Source organism: Sciurus carolinensis, chromosome 2 (genome assembly GCF_902686445.1).
Source record: "Sciurus carolinensis chromosome 2, mSciCar1.2, whole genome shotgun sequence".
Lineage (NCBI taxonomy): Eukaryota > Metazoa > Chordata > Mammalia > Rodentia > Sciuridae > Sciurus > Sciurus carolinensis.
In genome coordinates, this window is record NC_062214.1 from 121,234,932 (window position 1) to 121,247,753 (window position 12,822).

General features: G+C 35.1%; 1 pseudogene; it reads right to left on the reverse strand.

Moving 5' to 3' along the window:
* Nucleotides 1-230: 230 nt before the first annotated feature.
* On the reverse strand, nt 231-1,256 carry LOC124976459 (olfactory receptor 4K17-like; annotated as a pseudogene).
* Nucleotides 1,257-12,822: the final 11,566 nt, after the last annotated feature.

Below are 12,822 nucleotides of genomic sequence, written 5' to 3' on the forward strand. Positions count from 1 at the left end.
ACCAATCTGCTTTGAAGAACAAGTAAGTCTTTGACAATCATTATAACTCAGTCAACATCATTTTAAAAATCAATAACAACTTATCTATCAATTTTTATATTGCTGAATCAAAGTATGCTAGAATATCTGACTTCTATAATTTTTTTATTTGCTTACCTCTATGACTCCAGTGACTCTCTTTAAAAAAAAACCTTTAAAGATTACTGTTTCTCTTCAACTATATTTTTAATCTAAGTATCCTTTCTGGAATTCACAAATGCTCTCCAGAGTTTCCTCATGGCTGTCTTCATTTCTTTGTTTCGTAGAGTGTAGATAAGTGGATTCAAGATAGGGGTAATAATGGTGTAAAATACAGCAAGGAACTTATCCACATAGTGGTTGCTGAAGGGTCAGACATAGATGAAGATGCATGGACCAAAGAAGAGAATTACCACAGTGACATGAGCTGTCAAAGTGGAATAGGCTTTGGACTGCCCAGTAGTAGAGCATCTCCTGATGGTCATGAGGATCACACTGTAGGAAATAAGCAAAATGAGGAAACAACTCATGGAGAGCATGCCACTGTTGGCAACAATGACTATCTGTACAAAATAGGTGTCTGTGCATGCAAGTTTGCTAACCAGAGGGAGATCACAGAAAATGCTGTCCACCACATTTGGACCACAGAAAGGCAAGTTTACTGCAAAGGGTAACTGGAGTCCTACGTGAAGCAGACCTGAGCACCATGACATCACTACAAGCAAGACACACATTTTGTTGCTCATGATAGTCATGTAGCGTAGGGGCTTACAAATGGCCACATATCTGTCATAGGCCATGGAAACCAATAGTAGCATTTCAACATCACCTAGCATATGAAGAAGAAATATCTGAGTGAAACAACTAGCAAAAGAAATAGTCTTCTTGTGTTTTACCAAGTTCACAATCATTTTAGGGGTGGCAAAGGAAGCAAGGGTCATATCCACAAAAGAGAGATTTCCAAGGAGGAAGTACATGGGGGTATTCAGGTTTGGGGTAAGAAACATCGTAACCATAATGAGAAGGTTACCTAGAACGGTTACAGCATAAATAACTAAGAAGAGTGCAAAGAGAATAAACTCTGCATCCTTGAAGCTGGTCAGTCCCACCAAAATAAATTCTGACACTTGAGACTGGTTTAATAGTTCTGAGGACTCTGCCATGCTGCCTGCTCTTGGATGACCTGTGGAGAGAAAGAAGAGATGACTCAGACCATGGACACAGCAAAGCTTTTTCATTCCATTGGGTTTTTCAGCATGACTGAAAAGCACAGAAAACAAAAGTAGACAAGTGTGATTTCTTCAAACTAAGAAGCTCCTGCATACCAAAGGAAACAATCAACATAGTGAAGAGACAACCTACTGAACAGTAAAAATTCTTGCAGACTATAAACCTGATAATGGATTAATATCCAGAACATACAAGGAACTCCAAAAGCTCAATAACTTAAAAACACATAATTGATTAAAAGACAGGCAATAGATATATCTCACAAGAAGATAGACAAATGCCCAACATATATATGAAAAAATGATCAACATCACTAGCCATCAGGCAAATACAAATTAAAACCACAATGAGATATTGATTCACTGCAATAATAATGACTATTAAAAAATACTAAAGATAAAAAGTGCTGGTGAGGATATAGAGAAAAAGGAACTCCTGAACACATTTTAGAAATGTGAACTAGTCTAGTCCTTATGGAAAACAGTATGGGGTTTCCTAAAAAAAATTTTTTTTAAATAGAACTGCCATGTGATCCAGAAATCTCACTACGGGATATATATGCAAAGGAAATGATGACAGAGTAGACCAAGTAGAAGAACATTAACCAGAATGATCCTCTTAGGATGATGAGGAATCAAATACATTAATATACTAATATAAATAGCCAAAAGATCAGAAGACATTAAAAATGCCAAAAAGATGTTTTCAACAAATTGTGATGGGAAAATTGGATATGGAAAACAAACAAAAAAATAAATAAATAAATTCAAAAAATTAAAAAATAGAAAGGAAGTCATGGCAGGAGCAAAGTTTCAGAGAGCTGGCTGCTGTAAGGTCAGGGTGACCCCTAACCCTGTGCTGCCCTGGAGCCTGGGCACCATGCTCATTTTCAGAGGCATGGTCTCACTGGTTGGTACAGGCTTCTACCCTGTATGCTTTTGCCCCTAATGAGACTGGAGCATTACCAGAAGGAACAAGCCATACATCAGGCTGTTATTGAAGGTGGTATACAGTGACCAGGGTTAAATGTCTGGTCTGATTCATTTGGCAAGATGTGAGAGGGTGACACAGGACAGATGAGGTTGGACACTGGAGGAATTTTCAGGAAACAGGTTTATTTCAGTTGTGGCAGTCCAGAGGGCTAATGCCTAAAAATCTTGGACCCAGGGTGTAGAAATTCTATTAGATTTATACTCAGTGGGGTGATTACATGACAATGGGTGGGTACATAACAATTACTCTTTGTCCCATATTTTAGGCTAGAAGAGGTTTCACATGTTTTTATCAAGAAAACAGAAAAAGTAACTTTTGCACAGCAACAAGCTCTCTTGAGGCAGAGTATATCACAACCGTTTGTCTGTAAACCGGGCATTAACAAGAAAGAGGGAGCTTCAAACCACATGGGGCTCTCTGCAGAAATCCTGTGAAATCTTGCTGACAAGAAACTTAATTGTGGTAGGGGGTCCCTGGAGAAACTTATATATTACAATTATGGTGGGGGTCTTTGCGGGGGCTACTTCAAATACAGAGTTGGCTGTTACTAACTCTGATTATAAAGTAGATGTCTTGCTTTTGACTGCATCAAATACAACAAATGACCTCAGTATACATGATGCTGGGAGAAGAAAACTGTAATGCTGTTGCTAAAGGTACTTGTTGTAAGACTGTGCAGGGATTAATATTTTCTTTTTTTACATAACAGAAGATCAGTGGAATAAATCACACACCATTAGGAACATTTTCATGATTTAGTTTTCTTTCCAAAAATGAGGATATCTTGCCAGACTGTTTGCTGGAAATATGTGTTTTATTCAGTCTTAACCACTTACAGAGATGTGATATGAATACAAGCCACATGCAGGCTTCACAAGGTCCAAATCTGCTTTGCCAGATTTGGCAAAGGTTAAGAGATTACAGAGAGAAAACACCATGCTGAGCTGCCCTGAATGGCTCTTTGAAAATGTTGTTTGGTAAAGCTCTTTGAAAACAAGCTATCTTGTGGTGTTTAAGAAAACACAATACAACTTAACAATTTTCTGTTCAAGATTACTCTGTGTTGGCAAATAAGTAGAAAGCAAGTCAAACTATACTAGCACACTTGCATAGTAGAAATCAGTGGTGAATTAAAAGTGAAAAAGTATATAAAAATGATTTATTCTTACTTCAAAATGATGTAATTTTTTTTGTAAATCCCTTTTTTTTGAAAAAATAACTATATTATAGTACAAAGAAGAATTACTTGACTAAGAAAAAATAAGGCTAAAAAATAAAAATTATAATTATGTTCCACAAAACCCCACAACTACAAAATTAACTTCAAATTGGACCACAAATCTAAAGATAATGTGCAAATCCAAACTTCTACAATAAAAACAAGAAAAAAATATGCATTAACATGAGTTAGGCATATACCTGTTTGACAACTCCCAAAATATGACCCATGGAAAAGAACAAAAACAACTGCACATGAGAAGTAGAAATTGTATTCTATGTTTACCTCTACCACACCACCTGTGTAGGATTGCCACCAATTTGCCTCTAATTTGGGACTACCAATATATTAATAATATTTATAAAATGAAGGTATCATTTTGAGAATAATGAATTAAGTCATTCATAGATGCACATACAGAGCTGTGTGCTACAACCCAACGGAGGCACCTCTGTAAATGTTCAACCCTGTGGTTTAGCACTTGCTTGTGTAGTGCTGCTTTGCACTTATGAACAGGAAAACATGTACAAGTGATCTTGTAGAGTATATTTAAGGGATGCAACTTCATTGTAAACAGAGAAAATCTCAGTTTTGAGACATACTTTTGTAGTATTTCCTCTTTCTGTTCATTTTCATTTGAATATAACTGACTTCAGTTGAATTTCTGCTATTAATGGAGAAACAGAAAGAATAAAAGGATTGCATGAAATCCATAATGACCTACCCAGTCATTTAAGAACAAGCTGTCCGGAGGAAATTGGCAGATAACAAGGGGAAAGCTGGGCTTAAAGTTTTCGGATCCCTCAAAGTCTACCAGTCATTACTTTTCATATTTGGCACTCATAAGTAATTACACTTATTAATAATTAATAATTAAAGAATATGAGTTAGAGAGGTTGAGAATTTTAATTGGAATAGTGTGCAAAAAGCACTTAGCACAACATTGCACATACAACTGGCACATAGTATAAATTAGTTATTGACGAGCTGAATCAAAAATAAATTTAACATTGATCTGAATTTGATGGTTTACCAGAGTAACATCAGACATGGATAGATAACATTTGGTCATGCCCAGAACCCAGAATGCTTTTTGTATAATAGAAACTTTATACTTTTTATAATTATTTCATGAGGTTCATATATTCAGTCACAAATGTGGAAAATTTTACACATTCATACTGTATCAGAAATCATTTGAATTCAGAAATTTGCCTTTAGTCTTTCACATAGTTCTTACCCCAGAACAACAAATGCATTTACTCCTGACTGTTGCACCACAGTAGAAGGATTGTGTAAATCTTCTCTGGGGAAAATTTTTATTTTGGTTCAAGGACTTGAGCTAATATTCTAGTCCTCTCTAAACTTACATTGTCAACAGCACATTTACTTGGGTTCCTGATCTGGGTGCTAAGATTTCACCTGAACAGTGTGTCTTACCTTAGGATGCTGCTGCCTACCTGGTTGCTGGCCACACCACTGATGCAGGATTCTGCACACAATGCTTTCTGCTGGTCAGACACACCCGTGAAGCCCTGAATCTTTTCTGCTCACTTCCTTTGTGAATGGGTCTCAGTCCTCTGTTAACCCTGGATGGGACAGAAACTAAAGTTTTCCAGAGCACATGGGTACAGAACGCATACTTTGCCTTGTTAACAAGTCTCCTTCCCTGATCAAATGTGTTTCTTGGACAGATTTTTGAAGCCTAGATTCCAACTGTGCCAAATCTGGCCAGTTCAGGTGATTCTGGATCTGAATAACCTTAAACTGTATGTGTTGTATAGTGCATTAAAAAATGTTCAAGAAATAATATTTTATTTCTGAAGTTCAATATCAGATTTCAGATCTCATCAACTCTCTTCTCACCAGAACTCCCACAGAGATCCTCCCCTGCTTCTCTTTATCTGCCTGTTTACCTCCCACTGCTCTCCTCAACCCTCTGGGTGAATGACAGGGTCCACACTTTTCCTGACTTTGACCTACTCAGCCCTTTCATTTTCATCATTTGCTCTCCAGGCTGATTTACTATGATGAGAAAGTAGGTATGGAATCCTTGCTCTTCCCACTGAAGAGAGGAATTGGGAATGCTACTGAGCAGCTCACACAACTGAAGGGAGCCAAGGCTCAGAGAAGGGGAGGGATTCTTGGTGGGGTCATGGAAGTAAAGCTGAATTCTAGTGATCTTCTAGCCTCTGTGCTTCCTACAGGCTGTGAGAGGTGTGTAGGATGGGTCTACACTTCTTGTGTTTCCTAAACACTTCATTCTCCCCAACTTCTCAGCAAAAGTTCCAAGATAAGCAGTATTTGGAGCACTCTCTTTCCTGTTACTGGATGAAGCTTAATCAATAACGATAATAACAAAATAAAATTCCCAGTAGAACTGCTCTCTGGGATATAACAATAGTCAGAGTCTCTTAAATCAGGAAGAATCCTTGAGAGTTGACTGTTCCAACGGCTTTGTTTAGTAACCTCCCGGCTCTCCCTCTCCAATCTCTAGAAAAAAAGGTTTCAGATAAAGCAAGTCCCTAGTAAGAAGAATGCATACATATCAATCAATGAATTACCCTCATCTTCTCTAATTCATGCTAGTCATCCTCACTGTCTAAACTGATACCTTCTCAGTGGAACCTTTTCTAATAAACTGAGTCAGAATTGAAGATTCTCTCCTCTGTGTCCTGGTAGCACTGCCCTTATGACCTGTGATGCAGTTATTTATCTTCCTTCCTTCCTTCCTTCCTTCCTTCCTTCCTTCCTTCCTCCCTCCCTCCCTCCCTCCCTCTCTCCCTCCCTTCCTTCCTTCCTTCCTTCCTTCCTTCCTTCCTTCCTTCCTTCCTTCCTTCCTTCCTTCTGTTTTTCCTTCCTTTCTTTCTTCCTGATTGTGAATTATTAATTCTTATTTTCATCTCAGCACCCAGCACAGTGCCTGGCATGTAATTGAGGCTCTTCATTCTTTCCTCAATGATAATAAATTCAATGATTCATTAAGACTCTCTTGAGTGACAGACTCTAAACTAGGAACTTCACATAAATCATCTCATATACTTTTCATAACTGAGTTTAATTCTCCAGGCAAAATTTCCATAATATCTTCAACATTTCCTGAAACCCAAGACTCTGCCTTTACATGTCTGTTCGCAACACATTTATTGAACAATAGTTATTTTGTGTAAGCTTTAACAGCCAAAGGCACTGACTTTAGTATGCTAACAGTATCTTCTTACTAGTTCAGATGAAGTAAACAATCAGTTCTGATGGGGAAATATCTCCATGGGCACATGGCTTCTGAATTTAGAGTTCCACAGGAAAGTACAGCCCTCTAAAGCATGTAAATTCCAAACCATAAACCTAATATAGTCTTTCCTAACATTAGACAGTGGCTACTAAGAGCTGGAAAACTCTGGGGGAACTCTCATAGGTGATTCTAATGGGAATTCATTTTGTTCAGGGAATAATACTTCATGGTTGCGAAGTATTGTTCCATCTTTTAGCATTAACCATAGTTTGAAGGTGACAGATGAACTTAGTCCTACCTGGAATGTTAAAGTAGAATTTAGAGAGGTTGGATTTCTTTAATCTTTCTTTTGTTCTATGTTTGTGGGATCATTTAATTTTTATTCTTAATTATAAATAATGAGATTGAACTTAATGAAGACGTGTATGAAGATAAAAAGGATGTTGATGTGGGCTCCTAAGAGTACCCTCTGGACGGATAGAGTCCACATTTACCACAATGTGCTACAAAATGATATCAGTGAGGAGAAGAATATGTGTGAACAATCCTTTAGAAGGACCTAAAGGGCAGGGAAAACAGGCAGAAAAAGAGAATAGAAAGACTTGTGTGATTTTAGAATTTAATTATGACATTGCATCTACAAGCCATGCCACTTCTATGATGCTTCAAACATTTATTAGCTTCACCCACTTCTTTTCTAATTAATCATTACTATCTTAAAGCTAACGATTGCTTGTTTATTGTATGTTAGTCAATAGGCTAATCATAGAGGGTACAGATAATATGCTCCTAGCCCTCCAGAAACTGACAGTCTAGTGAAGATAAATAGCAAGTTCATAGACCTTCTCCTATACACTAGGTATGGTGCTAAACTTTCATTATTATTCTATGCTTTTGTCCTCACACAGAATGAATATTAATGTACTTATTCACATATTTCAGTTATTTTGTATTCTGAATAAAAATCTCCTGTCAGAGAAGTAGTTGGCAAAGATTTTCTCCAATTTTGCAGGCTCTCTTTTCACACATCTGATCAATTCCTTAGATATGTGGAAACTTTTCAATTTGATGCCATCTCACTTATTGATGCTTGGTTTTATTTCTTGTTAAGGGGTCTTGTTTAGGAAGTCAGTGCCTGCACCATTATGTTGGAATAGTGACCTCATGTTTTCGTCTGGCAGTTGCAAAGTTTCTGGTCTTTTTCCTAGGTCTGTGAACCACTTTTATTTGATTTTTACACAGGGTGAGAGAAATGAAACTAGGGGTCTAGTTTCATTCTTCTACAAATGGATATATCATTTTTCCCAGCACCATTTTAAAACCTCTTAAAAACCTTTGTAAAAAAGCCTGTCTTTTCTACAACATATATTTTTGGCATCTTTGTCAAGTACCAGATTAATGTACGAATGTGGGTTTGTCTCTGTGTCTTCTATTCAATTGCATTGGTCTTCATGCCTATCCTGACACCAACACCATGTTGCTTTTGTTATTATAGCTCTGCAGTATAATTTTAGATCAGGTATTATGATGAATCCTACCTCACTTTTTTTACTCAGGGTTCCTGGCTCTCTTATTCTTCCCAGTGAATTTTAGGACTATTTTTTATAACTGTGAAAAAATGGCATTGTTATTTTGAAGGGGATTGCATTGAATCTGTATAGTATTTTTGGTAATATGGTCATTTTGACAATATTAATTCTACCTATTTAAGAACATGGGAGGTCTTTTTAGCCTCTAATTCCTTCATATTTTTTCTTCAGTGTTCCATAATTTTTATTGCAGCAATCTTTTACCTCCTTGGTTAGATTGATTCCCAAGATTTTATGCTTGTGTGTGTGTATGTTGAGAGGAGGATATTGCTAATGGTGGTTCCTGATCTCTTTCTCAGCAGAATCTCTGTTAGAGCATAGGAAAGATATTGGTTTGCGAATGTTGATTTTGTATCCTCTTGCTGAATTTGTGTATCAGTTCCAGAAGTCTTCTGGTTAAGTTCTTTGTGTCTTCTAGTTATAGTTTCATGATAATTTTATTTCTTCATTTCCTACTAGTATCCCTTTGGTTTTTTTCTCTCATCTAATTGCTCTGGTTAGTGTTTCAAGAACTGTGTTGAGCAGGAGCGGTAAGGGTGGACATCCTTGTCTTGTTCCTGATTTTAGAAAAAAAAATGCTTTCAGCTTTTCTCTATTCACTCTGATGTTGGCTTTGCATTTGTCATACATAGCCCTTATAATATTGAGGTAAGTTTCTTCTACTCCTACTTTCTCCAGAGATTTTTTTAACATGAATGGGTTCTGGATTTTATGAAGACGTTTTCTGCATCTGTTGAAATATGGTCATATGGTTCCTGTCTTTACTTCTACTTATGTGGTGAATTACATTTATTGATTTGTGTATGTTGAACCAACTTTGCATCCCCAGGATGAGACCCATTTGATCATGGCATGTTATCTTCTTGATATGCTTTTGAATGCAGGTTGCTAATATTTCATTAAGGATTTTTGCATTTATGTTCATCAGGGACATTGATCTGTAGATTTTTTTTTCCTTGTTGTGTCTTGTCTGGTTTTGCTATCAGGGTTATACTGACTTTGTAGAATGTATTTGGGAGTGCACTTTCTCTTTCAATTTCACAAAATAATTTGAAAAATACAGGTGTTAGTTCTTCTTTAAAAGTCAGCTAAGAATGTATCAGGTCCTGGTCTTTGACTTTTGGAAAACCTTGAATTGCTGTTTCAATTTCATTGCTTGATATTGGTCTGCTTGACTTTGCTATATCTTTCTAGTGTCTAGATACTTGTCGATCTTCTAGATTTTTCAGTTTATTACAGCATAAATTTTCAAAATAGTTTCTAATGATCTAGACTTCAGATGTATCTGTAGTGATATCTGCTTTTTTATCTCGAACTTTATTTGGTTCTTCTCTCTCTTTTGGGGAGGGTATTTGGCTAACAGTTTATTGCTCTTATTTATCTTTTCAAAGAATTAACTCTTTGTTGCTGGTCCTTTATGTTTTTATTCTCAATTTCATTAATTTTGACTCTGCTTTGTTTTCTACTGGTTGTGGAATTAATTTGTTCTTCCTTTTCCAAGGATGTGAGGCAGAGCATTAGATTATTTGCAATCTTTCTTTGTTTTTTAAATCTAGGTACTCAGTACAGTAAATTTTCCTCTTAGAACAGCCTTTGTACAATCCCAGAGATTTTGATAGATTATATCTCTATTCTAATTTGTTTCTAAGAACTTCTTAATTTCTTCTCTCATTTCTTCTATGATTCATTTCTCATTTCAGAGTATTGTTCAATCCCATGTGTTTATGTTCCTATTACTTTTTCTTGTGGTTGATTTCTAGTTTCATTCTATTATGATCTGATGGGATGCACTGGATTTTATCAAATTATTTATTATTACTTACATCATGATATAGAATATGGTCTCTTTTGGATAAAGTTCCATGAACTGCTGAGAAGAAATAAATTCCACTGTTTTGAGGTGACATTTTCTGCAAATGTGTATTAGTCCCATTTGAATTATAGTATTATCTAGTTCAGAAATATCTTTAATAATTTTATGCTTTGATGACCTATCCATTGATGATAGGGATGTGTGGGAATCACCTTAAATTATTGTTAAAGGGTCTATTTGTGATTTAATGTAAAGAAGTTTTTAGAAAAATTAATTAGGTGCATTGACATTTGAGGCATATATATTTATTATTGTTATATCTTCTTTTTGGATTGTTCCTTTTACCAGCATATAGTGGCCTTCTTTGCCTCTTCTGATTAATTCAATTAATTAATTACCTGAATTAATTCAATTCTGGAATTTATACTTAGGTTTTTCGTCCATTTTGAGTTGTCTTTGGTGCATAGTGAAAAATAGGAATCTATTTTAATCTTTTACATATGGATATCTTGGTTAGACAAATACCTTAATTGAAACCCTGCCTTGCAATGGCACAGAAATGAGAAGAAAACTAATAATCTAGGGAATTAGTATAAAATGTAAGACTATTCTTCTTAAGTACATGATAGCAGTGATATGACATAGGAAACAACACATTTTAGACCCAACCTTGGCAATAAAATGCAAAATTGAGTGATAACCTGCTGCAGAGCCTTAGAATTGTGTCCCATTTTATTTATTGTTCACACTATATTCGTGCCCTATTTGACACACATATCAATTTTCTCTAGAAATATATTATAGGTTGTATTTAGAGGAAAGAAGCAATGTCATTTATGCAAAGTAAATCATCACATTTAGAAAACAATTCAGCATGACTTAAGGCACAATATTAAGCAGATTTAGAGTGAGTCTAATATAAACAGAACTAGAATGAAAGATTAATTTAGCAAGAAATAATTGGAATCAGTAGAATCTAATAAGATGAGACAAAATTATCATTTCAATCTTTCATACCCATGTTCAAGAGGTCATAGAAGGTCTATTTATTCTAATGCCTATGGACAGCTAAAATCACAATTTAGTGCAACTTAAAGTTTCTTTAGGCAAATTAATCAGCTTGTGCACTTCCTCTTGTGTCATGGTGTAGATGCCAGTAATCCACGGGGGCTACATTAGTTTTTTTTTTTTTTTTTTTTTTTTTTTTTTTTGGTCAAGGGGATTAAAACAAAAGTAATACTCCTCCTAGTTTTTACAAAGGTGTATGAAGCAATACATACATCTTAGATCACTCAGTAACATTTAGTATCCTTAGAATAGGAAAAGGATTTTATAGTCGTAATATTGCAATTATTAAAAAGTGACAAACTTACTCTGATCTGATCATTATACAATGTACACCTGTATTCGAAAATTTCGTGGCAGAAGAGCTTTACAGGATGGCAAAAAAGGCATAAAGGCATAAAATCCGTAACAATTATGTAAAATATGGTTGATTTGCATTTGCATGGTGATTACTGATGTTGAGTATTTTTTCATGTGCTTGCTGCCCATTTTGATGTCATCTTTTCAGAAATGTCTGCTTAGGTCTATTGTTGAGTTCTAAATCAGATTTTTTTTTTTTTTTGCTGTTTAATTCTTTGAGTTCCTTATATGTTTTGGATATAGCTCTTTGTCAAATTTTGCCAATTTTTTCTGCCATTCTGTAAGTTGTCATGATACTTAGTTGATAGTTTTGTTTTCTATGTAGAAGGTTTTTAGACTGATGTAATTCCAATTGTCTACTTTTTCTTTCATTGTGCGTCCTTTTAAAGTCAAATTCAAAACAATTCTGCCCAATCTATGTATGTTTTCTTCTATTAGATACATCACTTCAAAAGAATGAAGGATAAAAATCACATTATTATTCAATAAATGCAAAAAATAGCATTTTCCCTCTTTTAAACATACTTGAAGAACAATTTATGTAATTTTTTACCACATTTTTTCACTTAAAATTTATCTTGAAGGTTTTCCTTGTTAACATTGTTTTACAAATCCTTCTTTTAATTGTTTGTTCTATTTAGTTATACATGACAGCAGAATACATTTGGTGCATTGTACACAAATGGGGTACAACTTTTTCTCTGGTTTTACACAATGTAGTCACACCATTTGTGCAATCATACATGTACATAGGGTAGTGATGTTTGTCTCATTCCACTATCTTTCCTCCCCACCCTCTCCCAACCCCTCATTTCCCTCTACACAATCCAGCCTTCCTCCATTCTTCCCTTACCCCTTCCCCACACCACCCCATTATACAGATTACGATTCAATTTATAAATGTATAAGATAAAACAATTGTGTCCTAATTTGGTATATATGAGCTATACACATATTTTTTATCTATCTCACTCTATTTTTACAATAATTAAACCTAAGCATGTATATGTATGTGAAGAATATATTACTAAAAATGTAATTTGAGAGTCAGTGTTAGTGTTTGTATAGGTGTGTGCCTTGAACATTTCTGACTTTTACTTTTACAAAAACAAACATTAAATAAACAGCAAAATGACTTTTAGCATGCATAAACATGAACACAATGAAGATTATGATGTATAATATTTCTTTTATATTGTACTATGGGCTTACTTAAAATGATTGAGACTTATCTTTGAATGAATGCACATGTTTTCATATGATATATTTATTTTGGAGGGAGTATTATCTAACATTTTATTAT